This window comes from Vicia villosa, linkage group LG1, assembly GCF_029867415.1.
Source record: "Vicia villosa cultivar HV-30 ecotype Madison, WI linkage group LG1, Vvil1.0, whole genome shotgun sequence".
NCBI classification, from domain to species: Eukaryota; Viridiplantae; Streptophyta; class Magnoliopsida; order Fabales; family Fabaceae; genus Vicia; species Vicia villosa.
Genome location: NC_081180.1, coordinates 148956601 through 148971446, shown reverse-complemented (window position 1 = coordinate 148971446; position 14846 = coordinate 148956601).

The window sequence follows — 14846 nt, the reverse complement described above, 5'->3', positions numbered from 1 at the left end:
TATTATGTTAAAAGATTCACAATTGACCAATTCCAATCATATTTATGATAAATTGGCAATATAATTTCGTGGTATACTAATTGAGAAAAGATTAATGCAATATTTGGCAAAAAAAGAAAGTTTCAATTCAAGAAGCAAATCAAATTTCTCAAACATGGCAAAGTTGGATTTAGTGATCATTGGGCTTCAAATTTTTGACCTAATACAAGCCTATAAGTATCTGAAGCTATGCACACGAATAAGGGTTGCAAATTCTGATCAGAGCATAAGCACAAAGAACAAAAAAATTCACAAGAAAAGTGAATTCAGATTTTGGGAATTAAAGAATTTCAAAGGCTTCTAAGGAGTGCTACACGTTCATTGGTGTCTACTGAAGCTATTGGGATACTCACACGACATCAACACCCCCAGAACACTCTCCAATTAGCCAAGGTATGTGCTTCTGAAAATTGCATCGATTAACTCGTGTCTTGCATTCTCATGGACTTATAATGGCATATTATGATTGTGTTTGATGTTCTGAACGTGTGTGCATAAATAATTGGATTTCTGGGCATTATATGTTGATTGGCCATTGGAGGCCGAACGAAGGTTTTTAGGGTTTGAATTGGGGTCTTCTTGTGGAGATAAAATTAGGCCAAAATAAGGGTAGGGTTAGGTTCGCGTGAGGGAGACGAAGGAGTCTGATAGGTCACGCCCCATTTATATGCGTGTATGAGCGATTCGCTATATTCAGGTTTTGTTTGCTACAAAAGAAACTGTAGCTAAATCGTAGCTATCTGTTTCAGAAATTTCAGGGCATGAGGAAGAAGATGATAACGTGGCAACGTCCCACTGGTTTGTTTGAATTTCGCGCCCAGGATTCCTATTATCATTATTACTTCATATATGACACGTTGGAAGTGTGTTTCAAACACACGCGCGCGCTAGTTGGGTTGGTCACAACATGTGTTGACATGGGGGGCATGGGCTCGAATCCTTGCTCCCACATATTATTTTTTCTGAATTTCTTTCCTTGATCCTATACGCCTGTTGCCTTAGAGTCTACCATACACCCTTAGATCTGGCCATAGAATTCCCACTCAGCCAGATCCAACGCCCTTTAACTAATGACTATACCATATGCCCTAATAACAACCACATGGAATCCTAATCCCTATAAAGTAAAATAATTTTAATTAATGATTTGTTTTAATTAATCTCTTTTAATATATTTATTTATGTATTAATAATTATTTTTATAAATAAATTAGTACATGATAATAATATTAAAATGTCAATTTGTTGTTCGTTCCGATTAAATCGATTAATCGCTATGGGCAATAATAATTTTAATTAAAATGTTATTTAATTAAAATATTATTAATTTCTATTCGATTAAATGGTTGCGATTATCTTATTAGTCGCGATGATTAATCTTTCTATTTTTTTTCCATTCTAATTCGTTGTTCTTTTTAATCGAATCAATCGTTTACGAGGGATAATGATACAAAATTAATTCATAAAAATTATAAAAATACTATAATTCGTTATAAGTAATAATTGAATCAATCAATTAGAATTGATAACGATACAAACTAATTATTAAAATTATAAAAATATCCTAATTCGTTATTAGTAATAATCGAATCAATTGATTAAAATTAGTAACGGTGCAATTTCAAATCTGTTAACTATGGCGATTGAATCTATTGATCGTTGCGGTTAATAGTGCAAAATTAAACTCGGGTTGTACGCCCAAACCTCAAAACACTTTTCAAACCTTTAAAAGCTTCAATATCAAACTATGGATTTTTATCCTAGGCAATTCAGAATGCCTTCCAAATCACAACTTCAAACTACGATAGGCTACTCAAAGGCCTCCAAAACCATATCGAATCAAATTTCAAACTCAAAGGGCATACAACCCGTCCCCCGAACTACGTAGACTCTGATCCTCCATAAGGAGGTACGCAGGCACTTGGCAACAAGGCGAGTCCCCCTCTTCCAAGTCTTAATCATGTCTTTAACCCTATTAACTGTTTGTTACCTTCCTTTATGTTTTGCCATAACCCTTATCTTTGCAATGTTAACCTTTAGGAAAGGGTTTTGGGTGCCTAACACCTTCCCTTAACCCGAATATAATGTCTTACCCTAAATCTCTTAACCATTAAAGGTTTCCTATTCGCCTTGGTAGAATAGGTGGTGACTCTAAAAGCTAAATTTTTAGGGCAGGTTGCTACAAGGTGGAGAGACGCGTCTGCGAGACGACGGAGTGGAGAAGGATGGACTGGAGAATCTCATTTGTTGCGGGAGGCCGAAGTAGTGGGAGTAGCAGGATGAACACCAGAAGATGGAGCTGGTGCATCCGGTACGGCCTATCCAGATGCAGGAGGAGGCTGGATTTCCTTACTCATTTCGCTCTACACAGAAGCTTGTTGTGCTACCCTGCCGTGTCTCAATCGAGATGCTCTGTTAGTCATTGCTCCTGTAGAAGCATGAAAAGAATGTTAACTTAAGGACCAATGTTGAAAACAAACTTGAAAGCACATAAGGAAAAAAACCAGAAATATACTTGTGGTTTTGTTCTTGATAAAAACTAGAAGTATATTTCCACTTTCTGCTGCGATTTCAGAGGTGCGGTAATGACACCCCACTCCCATAAAAGAAATCAAATAAATAGCCCTTAATCATTTAAAAGACATGTCTAACACCTTAGAAATGATTTATAATGTTCAAAACAATCCACAAGTACCTAATATCATACCTAAAACACATATTTAAGTGGATTTTACATAAACTCTAAAAATTTCAAAATCAACTTACTTGATTGATTGTTGTTGTTTTTTGTTGTTTAATTGTTGTTGGATGCTTGATACACTGATGCTTGATGCCTTAGAACGACTTCTGTTGTAAATGCGGTTGATTCGGTGAAAATGATATTTAGAGAGTTTTGAGAGAGTGAATGTGTTTTGTTTTTGTTTTTGAAACTGTATTGGGAGGGGAAGAGACAGTGCGCCTTTTAGAAGTCCCACAAACCAGAAATATACTTGTGGTTCCATACCGTAGTTATATTTCCCGTTAGTTCCAACGTTAATGTCAATTATGGTGTGCACCGAAAATATACTTTCAATTTTGAGGGGCATTTTTGGAATTTCACGTGGTGTATTGAAAAAGAATAGGGTGGAATAAGAATTCTCCTAATTTTAAAGTCTAAGCCATATGATTTTTTAAGCCTGATGAACCGACTCATACTGGCTAGCCCATTTTGACAGCTCTAAAAATGAGAATGATATTTCAATTAATATGTAATAACTCATTTATTTGGATGCATATATTCTTTTAATACAAGGATGTTTATTTGTTAAAATAGTTTAGTAATTATATTATTATATTAATATAACACATGAATGGAAAAATTCCATAAACAACATAAATATGGTACGTGGCACAATTAGATAAATAAACAGAAAGGATAGGACTATTATTAAAAGAAAAATACATATGTATTTCAATTTATTTTTAAAAAAAAAATATTATGAAAGAAAAAAATGTATAGGAAGTTTAAGTGTGTTAAAAAAAGAGCTCCAGGTAGAAACTTCATTATTTCACTATTTAATTTGTTACTTTAATTTCTCTTACCTCTCATTCATTTCAACCCCTTTAATTCTATGATTGTGAATAATGAATTTAAGGATTCGTTTTTTTTTTCTTTCATTTTTTTCGGCTTTTTTTTTGCAATATCTGTTTTTGCAATATCTTCATCTCTTTTATCTGAGTCTTCAACCCTTTCACCCAAAAACGGGTATTGTTGAATTGATGTACAACCGTAGTGCTCCTATTTTATTTTCAAATATGTTGATCTCTTTTCTTGCAATATCTTCATCTCTTTTATCTGAGTGTTCAACCCTTTCACCCTAAAAACTTCATTATTTTATTTAATTTTTGTTATTTGATTTCTCTTACCTAGTATATATATCAATTTGGTCAATGAAGTTTTTTTTGGAAATAAGCTGGAAAAGAAGAAATAAGGAAGAAGAAGGTTCAATTGATTTAAAGAATGGTTAATAAGATAAAAAAATTGTATTGTATATAAAAAGTGGGTATTGCAAACACAATTTCTAAATTTTTATTCTTTCCTCGTTGTATGCAAAGGTATGGTATAGACAATTTATAGAATTGAGAATTTGAAAAAACACTTTTAAAAACTGAATTCTTTGCATTAAAGAGTTTTGTGTGAATGGGTTATATTTTCCATGCACATTGGATACTAGTTTTTAGGGAATGGTTGTATTGTGTGAATCACAATTTTGTTGCTTTATTATTTTTGTGCCATTTGTGTGCTTATAGGGAAGTATGAGTAATGAGGATTAGTATCATAGAATTTTAATATTGAGTATATGCTTTCTCATGTCGGATTTTAGTCCTTAGGAATGGCTCGTAGTAAGTATGCTCGTAGTAGGTTTAAGGTGAGATTTATATGAATCATAACTTTATTATTATTACTTTATTCATTTTTATTACTACAAACAATTTTATTAATTTGCAGATTTTCATGTAAAAATATATCGGCAGGTATATTTGCGTTTTTTCTGTTAATTTAACTAATAAGACATAATTTTTGGCGGAAACAAAATTGACAAAAGTTTATGAAAAAAAACCATGTGAAATTTAAAAAATATTATCCTAACGTTCAAATGAATTTTACTAGCTGAAACAACTGGATCAAAATCATCAAATGAAATCAATTAAATCGCCATCGATTGTTTATTTATCCCACATAATGGGAAAGGAAAACATCGAGTAAAACCTAAAGGGAAAACAAACAGTGGTCTTACGACCCAGAGAAAAAGGTAAGGGTGTCGGTTACGCAAGGAGAAGGGATTAACATTCCTCACGTCCGTCGTACTCGACGGGATCCGCTCTTGTCAGTCTAAATCTATGAGTGTTATCTAAAAATCTAAAGCTAAAAGCTAAAGGGAAATACACAAAAAAAACACAGGAAAAGAAAGAAAATATATACAAGATTGTGCTCGTTCAGGCCCCGCGACCTAATGCCTACGTAACCCGAATAAGGAATCAGAGCAGCCGTAGTTCGGCTCAAAAGTTTTTGTGTGTGTGATGTTAAACGTCGCATTCCAGTGTTGTTCGTCCTTTGGAGACTTACACAATTGTCATGGAACGAAATTAACATGTGCTTAAAAAGGAAAGAAAAGAAAATCGAACAAATCATTTTGAAAAGAAAAGAAAATATAAAAGATGAATATATACAAACATAAGTAGCTAAGAACCAAACATAATTTAACTAATTGTCCGTCTTGTGATAACGGGTTTGAAGATGATTGGCATGTCTTTTTTGGTTGTTTAGAGGCAACTTCTTCTTGGCGGGCTGCAGGTTTGTATGATGTTATATTCCACCGTCTCCATTCTTTCCAAGATGTTAAATATGTTATCTTTGATATTTGTTGTAAGGAAGATAGTAATCTTGCCGGTAGAGTGGCGCTAATGATAGAAGGTTTGTGGAAGAATAGAAATGATTGGGTTTGGAATAATGAGAAAGAAGAAGCTACTAAACTGGGTTGGTTAGCCTTGCACAAGTGGCAAGAATGGTCTTCAGCTCAACACTTTCGGCACTCCGAACCTAATGAGGATGATTTATTACAGTGGCATCCTCCGTCGAGTGGGTCCTTTAAGTGTAATGTGGATGCAGGTTTTAACTGTCAATTAGGTACAACAAACCGCGGGTGGTGCCTTCGTGACGATCATGGTGATTTTGTTGTTGCTGGATCTGCTTGGGATGGTGGTACTTTATCTATCCTAGAAGCGGAGGCTTTAGCCCTCAAGTAGGCTATTCATGGTATTAGTTCACTTCATTTTGATCATGTCTTGTTTGAAAGCGATTCTCAGATGGTTGTTCAAGGATTAAGTTCAACCGCTTGTGGCAATTCAGAGTTTAATTGTATTATTTCTTCTATTAAGTTGATGTTATTAGATTTTCCCCACTTTGAGGTCAAGTTTGTAAAGCGTCAAGCGAATATGGTTGCTCATACTTTAGCTAAGGCGGCCAATTCCTGGACTCGACGCATGTTATTTGATGAAATTCCTCCTTGTATTTCCTCTTTTTTGATTAATGAAAGAATTTAAGTTTGCTTTTGTCAAAAAAAAAAAAGGAAAATAAACAAGTTAACCATTTAATCAATTAATTAAAAATTGATTAAATTAATTAACCAAAATTAAAAAAAATCAATTAGTAAACTAATCGATTTTACTTAATGAGGATCAACTAATTAAATCAATATTTAACTAATTGATTAAAAGATTAAAGTGTGTAAAATAACATCGAATAGGAGAATTAAAAGGCTAATTAAAATATTTTGAGTTTTTTTAATATGAAAATAAAATCAAAATTAAAGCATATTTTTGGCGTTTTTGGTAGAAAAAAAAATTAAAATGATAAACAAACATTTGAAATTAAAATGGTAATCTAAACACAAATGAGCTAAAAGAAGTAAAATGACGTGTTGCAAACAAGGAAATCCGCTGGGCTAAAGATTGGCAGGCCAAAAGACAAAGTCTCTCTCACTCTGTTCTTATTTTTATTGCTTCGGTCAAGCTTCCTCCATTCTTACACAATCAAAACCTCCGTTCTCTCACTCGGGATCACTCATACGCTCAATCTCTCTCAGTCTCTCATCTCTCTGCGGTTCGGTTTCTCATGAATGACAAACAACAACAAATAAACTCACTACACCTCTTTCTACCATACAAAGACAACAACAAAAAACAAAGCTCACGGCTATCACCAGGATTAACACGATTCAGAAATAAACACAACAAAAGCAACAACTATTTTCACATTTTCAATCTATTCCTACACAACAATCAACTAAGATACACGATAATATGGAAAGGAAATGGAACCTGATTTATCTCGATGAAAACAAAATTTAGAAGACCAAAGGGGAGATAATAATCTTTGTTAACTCCTTCTTTTTGTTAAAAAAATCAATTTAAATCGAATGGAATCGAGGCTAGAATCGTGTACGGAACACTTTTCTTATAGTATTTCAAACACTTCCAATTTATCTCGGAGTTTCTACGCAGAAATACCCAGGATAATTCAGCCTTCTCGATTTTGCGCAAGACCGGCGAAAAACTCGAATATAGCGAAGAGTGCTTTGAAATTATTCTAGAGGATTTGTATTTTTGTGATTGTTATTTTCTGAAAATACAAGTGAAATTTGTTGTCTAATGTAATGTATTAGACCCGACATAGCATTTGAAATTAGTAAATGAGTAAATTTACTAGCAATTCAAATGGTGAGCATTGGAAGGCCATCACAAGGATTTTGATTATCTTTTAAAACTCAAAGTCTGGACCTCCATTATGGTAGGTTTCCTGCCATATTAAAAAGATATACCAATATGAGTTGGATATCGAGTGTTGGAGATCATATATTTATAACTAAATGGATATTTACACTAGTTGCGGGTGAAATTTCTTGGAAGAGCAAGAAACAAAGATGCATCACTCTCTTGACCATGGAACCATGTGGATCTCGATTCCACTGGTTAAGAATTTGAATGGTTGAAGGACCTTCTGTTGGAAGTTCCATTGGCTAAAGACAATGTTTCAAAAGTGTTAACACTAATCGATGGAACTTCCAACAGAAGGTCCTTCAACCATTCAAATTCTTAACCAGTGAAATCGAGATCCACATGGTTCCATGGTCAAGAGAGTGATGCATCTTTATTTCTTGCTCTTCCAAGAAATTTCACCCGCAACTAGTGTAAATATCCATTTAGTTGTAAATATATGATCTCCAACACTCGATATCCAACTCATATTGGTATATCCTTTTAATATGGCAGGAAACCTACCATAATGGAGGTCCAGACTTTGATTTTTAAAAGATAATCAAAATCCTTGTGATGGCCTTCCAATGCTCACCATTTGAATTGCTAGTAAATTTGCTCATTTACTAATTTCAAATGCTATGTCGGGTCTAATACATTACATTAGACAACCAATTTCACTTGTATTTTTAGAAAATAACGCGCAAACTCAAGAAGGCTGAATTATCCTGGGTATTCCTGCGTAGAAACTCCAAGATAAATTGGGAGTGCTTGAAATACTATAAGGAGGGAGTGCTTGAAATACTATAAGGAAAGTGTTCCGTACACGATTCTAGCCTCGATTCCATTCGATTTAAATTGATTTTTTTAACACTTTTGGAAGCTCCTTCTGTGCGTTGTGGCTGTTGATACGCTGGAGGCCATATATTGTCCGATGTGGGACTCTTAACACACCCCCTCACGCCCAGGACTAGACAACTGGAGCGTGGAAATAAATGGTGGGTGGCCCACCGGATCTTAAACGAGGCTCTTGATACCGTGTTAAGAAATGTGGTTGGGCTTAACTCATCCCTACAAAACCGGCTCGTAGGGTGAGGATTGCCCCCACTTATAAGGACATGTTCAGGCCATATATTGTCCGATGTGAGACTCTTAACAGGAGATATGGTGTTGCAAGCAGTTGAATCGCAATGAAATATGATGAAATTGAATCACAAAAATGATGAGGATGCTGTAATTTTGACGCTGGGAAGCTCTGTGAGCTTGTTGGAAGCGGAACGGTTTGTCTCTGTTGAATGAATTGTTGCTTCAGTGATGACTCGGTGATGGTTTCGATTGAAGGCTCGGTTGTGGATCTGTGATGTGATGAATATCAGATGGCGTTGCAAATCTAGTTGTCGTGTTGTTGAGCTTGCCGACTGTGTGTAAGTAGTACTGATTACATCATTTCTTGAAGGATTGAATTGAAGGTAAGTTGTTTCAGATCAGTGAAAGTGTATATGCAGTTTTTTGAAGATTATGAATGGTTGGTGATGAATTTGTTGGAGGAGAGTTGTGGTGAAATTTTTGCAGCCTAACAGTAGCTTTTTCTCCTCCCTTTTCTGATTTGTGAACTGTTGTATTTATAGTGTGAAGTGGTGAATTTCGGTGAAGAATTGAGAGGGAAAATTGGTTAGAAATTTTTTGAGTTTTTGAGGGAAATTGAGAGCTATCTGCTTGAATCATTGGAGTGAGTTTCTGGATTGATGATTTTGAATAGAAGGCTCTCATGGAAGTAGTGAACTGAGTTTCCTCATATGCTGAAAACGTGACCTGTTTCCTTTGCTAAAAACGTGAAATACCATTTGTACATGGGGACCCCACTTGCAATTCCATGCTTTTCCTACTTATTTAGACATAAGAGACAAAAGAAAAACAATAATACTAATAATAATAAAAAGAAAAAGAAATGGTTAGTAACTACTAACATAATGTAAAATAAAATGAAAAAAATCAATGACATAAAGAGAAATGATTTTATATTAAAAATTAATTTGAACTCTTAACAATAATTCAATTTTTGATTTTGAATTAAAGCTTAAAAATTAAGACTAAAGTTTAACATAAAATCATGGTGATATTTATGAGATTAAAATGAAGACAATGGAACTTTAATCCTCAAATCTGGATTGACTCGAAACATTTGACTTTTGGGTCGATTCTCTTTGAATCGTCTCTCAAAACTGGATATTCTCGATTCAGTCCCTGTCTTACATAATAACAAAAGAAACAAGACATATTTTTTGCAATTTTGATTAATGGTTAGTAAACATAAAATATAATCTGATAAAATGCGATGATACAAATGAGATAGAATCTTAGGGTAAAAATCTGGGTGCAACACTAGCCACAAAAATATTTCAATGTCATGCATAAGGTTTCTTTTACATAATTAAGGTTTTAGGTGGACAAGTGATGTGTCTCTCCCAAAGTATGTCCCAAGTCTAATATGCTTCCTCGTTGACTCCCTCCCGAGTTGCCTCCAACAGTGGTATCAGAGCGTTTTAGGTGGACAAGTGGTGTATCTCTCACAAAGTGTGTCTCAAGTCTAATATGCTCCCTCGTTGACCCCCTCCCGAGTTGCCTCCAATAGTGTTATCAGAACCTTTGGTTTCAAAATAGGGACCGACTCACTAGTATTGAAACACTTCCCGTAGGTGATGGGTAGAAGGTGTTCTGTTGAAGAGTATCAACGGTGGTACAAGTGTATGTGGAAGAGAGAACTTCCACATGAGGGGGGGCATTGTTGAAGACTCACACTTGAGGGGGAGTGTTGAGAATAAAGTGCGGGGAAGAAGTCCATATTGGTTAGAAAAAGGGAAGAACGAACATTTTATAAGTGAGAGAACCCACACACCTACCACCTTAAGGTTTTAGGTGAACAAGTAGTGTGTCTCTCACAATGTGTGTCCCAAGTCTAATATGCTCCCTCGTTGACCCTGTCATACCCCAAATTTTCCCACTATTAGTTCAAGACAATTTGTCTCCTCATACTCAAATATTCTCATTTGCCCAAGAGTATTCAAGGTTTTCACCAAATAAAAGCTTCTCCTAAGTGACATGGCCCAAAATTAGGGTTGTGATTATTTTCAAAGAAACTGAACTTCTAAGGCCTCAAATGGACTTCGTGGTATCCTATAGGACCCAGGGTATCCTCATACTAAAATTCAAGCTTTGAATCACAAGATTGCTCATTAAACTGTACAAATGATCCACAATCAACCAGTTTGACCTAAAAGTCAACTATGGTCAAATCACAGTCAAAACTTCTGATTTTTTTGGTCAACATCAATATCTTGAAGTCATTTTCATCATTTGATCAAGGGTTGATCATGATTCATCAAGGAAAGCTCAAAAATCAACAAAAGTCCAAGTTTCTAAATTAGGGTTTTAAGGAGAAAGTCAACTGAAATTTGACTGATCATATCTCCCACATGGTTCATCAGAAATTCCCCAACCAAAGCTCATTCTCAAGGAAATTAAATTCTCTACAACTTTTATGTTGGGTCCAAGGTCAGGAAATGCTTCAGCATAAGAGATATGAGCCAAAACATTACAGGTCCTTCTGGAAGCTCGCAAAAAGCAATTTTCTCTCACGAGCCATATCATCAAGATAAAATCTCCAAATGCATAATAGCTTCCAAAGTGGCTTGTAGAGTACATCTTGATCTTTCCAAAAAGTCCTAGAATACCTTCATAGGATAAAAATTGAATGAGTTATGATTGATGCAAGTTGGGCGAAATTTGAGAAATGCATAAGGCCTTAATTGACAAATTTCATATTTTTGAGTAATGGGCCATAATTTTTGAATCACCCACGAAATTCCAAGGCCCATATGTCATTGGATATTTATTTTATGATTTTATTACATTTATTTTTGGATTTATTCATTTAAATTCAATATAAATCAAATAAAATCAAATTAAATCCTACAAAATATGCGATGGAATATTCTTTTCATCAAAATCAAATCCAACTCCATCCAAGGGCCAAGAGATCGTGAAAAACATGCACAAAATAGGATTAAACTCAAGAAGGAAAGTTTTGGTGCAAGTTTGAAAAGCAAATATTTTTTAATCAAAACATGATTTCTTTTCCATTCTTCCAACCCTAAGTTGATTCCCTATATAAACACAACACCACTAGTTTCATTCTTGACGAAACCCTAGCCTCCCAAGCAATCTCCAAAGTTCCAAATATCACATAAAAACAATTGTTTCGTTTGCAAAGGAGTAGCCAGCATAAACTCAAACCAATCACTCTATTCTTTCCCTTAGACATCAGAGTTTTGACGTTCGAAGGATTTTTCGCAGAAAAATCCGCAGCTAGTTCCATAGCTAAATCCGTAAGAAAAATGAGGAAGATGATGACGTGGAGCACTGACTCTTTGACCGCCACACGTAGCGTTTTGATCTGCCAGTCAACAGAGTCGATTTCTTCCTTTGCTTTGATTGGCGCAGCCTGACGTCCAGTGGGGTCCACGTTTGAATCTGTTTGAATTTCCATTTAATCATATTATTCGATATTTATTGTTTTTTGTGAATGTTATTTGCAACTAACACGTTCAGTGCAGGTGGCCAGCGTTTGCTTCCTATTACCATGAGGTCCTAGGCTCGAGTCCAGGATTCCTCAATTTTTTTCCTAGTTTTTTTTTTGTTTTCTAACCTTCATTACTTTTTTTTTTAATTAATTAGTTTTTTAACTAATAATTAACCAAAAATCACAAAAAATTTAATTAACCTCTATAATTTAAGCTAATTAGTAAATTTTAGGTTTTTGATAATTTTAAATATAACTTGTTTATTTTCTTTATAATTTAATTAATTTAATAGATTTAGGCTAGTTAATTATTTAAATAACTTAATAATTAGTTTTAAATTTAGTATTTAACCAAGTAATTTAATTTAATTTGTTGTTTAATTTTTAATTTCTCCCGATTTCTTCTCCCATCTCAAAATCCCGTGTATGGCGCATGTTTGATTTACTTTATTGCTTTTATTTAGATATTAGAATGTATATAGGTCAAAAACGTAAATATTTAAATAAGTCTCTTTACTTTCCCGCATTTTTAATTTCCGTATTTTTATTGTATATTTTGTGTTAGATGTATGCTTAAATTAGGGTGTGTATGGTAAGACTGAATCAAGCGTTAGCTCACTGAAAATACAAGATAAATTATAATCGAATCCAACACACTTGCACTCACTCACCCCTAGGGTACGCCCCTCTTTGGTTGCCTTCGATTATAAGGTCGTGTCCCTCGAAATGTAGAGGTACCCATTAGCAAAGGTCCCTCAATACAAAATCGTCACTAAGTCCCTCGATGACCCTCGACTGTTGCCTACGAAAAAGTGACGATTGTCCCTTCGAAATTGCTAAAGATACCTCTACTTGTTGCCTTCAACGACCATACGATGACCCTTCGATGACCCATACGTCCAGTATAAACAAGGATTACTTACTTCTATGTAATATGGATAATCCTAGGAACTTTAAAAAGTATAGAAAAAGACCAACTATTAGGGTAGTACTCTTAGATTGCTTGCTCAAATATAAAACTATTTTCACACTCCTTTCAAAAACAAAGGCTACGCTTTTAAGCTAAAGTCCTTTTATTAAAAAAAAAAAACTCTTTATCAAACAAACAAACATGAGTTAAGCAAACTAAGAGCTCGTAGATAACTACGGATGAAAAGGGTGCTTACACCTTCCCTTTTCATAACTTACCCCCCGAGCCCGTTTTCTTTTTTAAAAGGTCTTTTTCTGTACTTTTTACCTTTCCTAAAATTGGACAAAATAAAAGTCGGTGGCGACTCTTGCTCACCGCAACATTGGTTGCTTACAAAAATAAAAGTCAGTTCACCGAGTTACAGACCCCATCACAAAGTAAGAATTCTCCCGAGTTGCCTCCAACAATCTTGTTTTAAACCTCAAAATGTGTTGGGCGGTACTGCATATATTCATCAACAATTATTGTATGTGCTTTGTACCAACCAATAAAAAGAAACCAATAACATCACCTTTGCATTGATCCATGTCTCACAAAGTATTCTTGTTGGATTATATATATTAATTAAATATTTAACATCCATACTCAAATATAATTAATTGAAATGATTAAAATTGCCGTTTCCGTTTGAAATCTAACCTGTTGAAGAAAAATGTTGTGACTTTCAATATTTAGGTACCACAGATTTACAACATATATACGAATATTATTACATGTAATTTACCCCCACATAAAATATAAAAAATACAGAAGATGTCTTTGTTAAAAACTTATTGCACACACTTGCAGGAGTCATGTCCCATATTCAAGACGCCTTTTGTCTGACTTTATATATTTAGATCTTGTCGGAAATAATTTGTTCTCACTGCTTTATGTAGAAAATAGACTTGTTAATATTTTCTCAACTTGAAAGTTTTGTTGTCGCATATTCAAAGAAAGTTGATTTCCACATATGTCATCCGGAGAGGATGAATGTTTGGTGATGACAACGATAAAAAACCTTCCTGTGCAATGGAGATTATTTTTCAACTATTGATTTAGAGAAATTTCATAAACAAATTCACAAATATTAAGATCACTTTCTTTAAAATATGTTTAGAATCTTGTCACCATTGTTATAATGTTTCAATATTTTCCCATTCACAAGAAAAGGACATGTTGATTGGTTTTGAATCTTGACGGCACCAGATTGCATAACCTTTGTGATCCTAAATGTTCCAGACCATCTGAAATGTAACTTATCAGGAAAAAGGTGCAGTCTGGAGTTGAATAGAAGTACTATGTCGCCTATAACGAATTCTTTTTGCGCAAATCTCCTATCATTCCATTTTTTGGTTTGTTCCTTATAAACTATAGCATTTTTGTAGGCATCTCGTCGGAGTTAATCCAATTCGTTGATATCTAAGATGCCGTTGTTACCAGCTGATAAATAATCCATGTTCAGGGCCTTTCTAGCCCAATATGCTTTGTGTTCTAATTAAAAAGGTAGGTGACAAGATTTTTCGTAGACTAAGTTAAAGGGGGGTCGTCCCTATATGGGTTTTATAGGCAGTCTTATAAGCCCATAACGCGTCTTGTAGTCTAGAAGACCAATCTTTTCTTGAGATTGAAACTGTCATCTCTAAAATCTATTTGATTTCTCTATTCGATACTTCTACTTGTCCACTGATTTGTGGATGATAGAGTATCTCTACTCTATTTTTATGCCATACTTGTTTAAGAGATTCTAAGAATTCTTGAAATGAAATGGAATCCGCCATCTCTTATAACTAGGCGAGGAACTCTGAACCTGGGGAATATATAGTTTTTGAACATCTTAATAACCACTCGTTCATTGTTTGTAGGTGAGGCAATAGCCTCGATCCATTTAGACACATAATTTACAACAACGAGTATATAATTATTTCCCATGGATGATGGAAATGGACCCATGAAGTCGATTCCCCAAACATCAAATGCTTT